Source organism: Chinchilla lanigera, unplaced genomic scaffold (assembly GCF_000276665.1).
Source record: "Chinchilla lanigera isolate Chin_1 unplaced genomic scaffold, ChiLan1.0 scaffold00005, whole genome shotgun sequence".
In the NCBI taxonomy this organism is placed as follows: Eukaryota; Metazoa; Chordata; class Mammalia; order Rodentia; family Chinchillidae; genus Chinchilla; species Chinchilla lanigera.
The window spans coordinates 13,615,932-13,616,414 of NW_004955406.1; the positions used below are offsets into that span (position 1 = coordinate 13,615,932).

Genomic DNA, 483 nt, shown 5'->3' on the forward strand with positions numbered 1-483 from the left:
GAGAGTCATCAAAAAACTAGAAGCCCCATTTGACCCAGCTATTTCCCTTCTAGACATCTTTCTGAAAAAGGTAAAATCATTATATTATAGTGATATAGACATACTCATGTTTATAGCACCACAGTTTGTGACAACTAAATAATGGAAGCACTTTTATGCCCAATAACAGATGAATAGATAAAGAAAATGTACTATTTGTACACAATGAGTACTACTCTGCCACAAAGAGTAAACTCGAGGCATTTGGAGGTAAGTGGATGCACCTCAAGACCATAATATTAAGTGAAACAAATCAAGCGCACAGTGTAAATATTGCAGTTTCTCTTATATGAGAAACCCAAAGTGTAAAGAACAAAATAAAATACAGATAATAGGAAGTAGAGAGCTCTTTTTCAAATGGGAAGAAGAGATGAAGGCAGTGGGATGCAAAGGAAAGGAAAGGAAAGGAAAGGAAAGGAAAGGAAAGGAAAGGAAAGGAAAGGA

The 483-nt window shown here is 35.6% G+C and overlaps 1 pseudogene; it reads left to right on the plus strand.

Annotated features, from left to right (window-relative positions):
* Window positions 1–204: 204 nt before the first annotated feature.
* Window positions 205–483, plus strand: part of LOC106146407 — a 15,793-nt pseudogene continuing 15,514 nt past the window's right edge.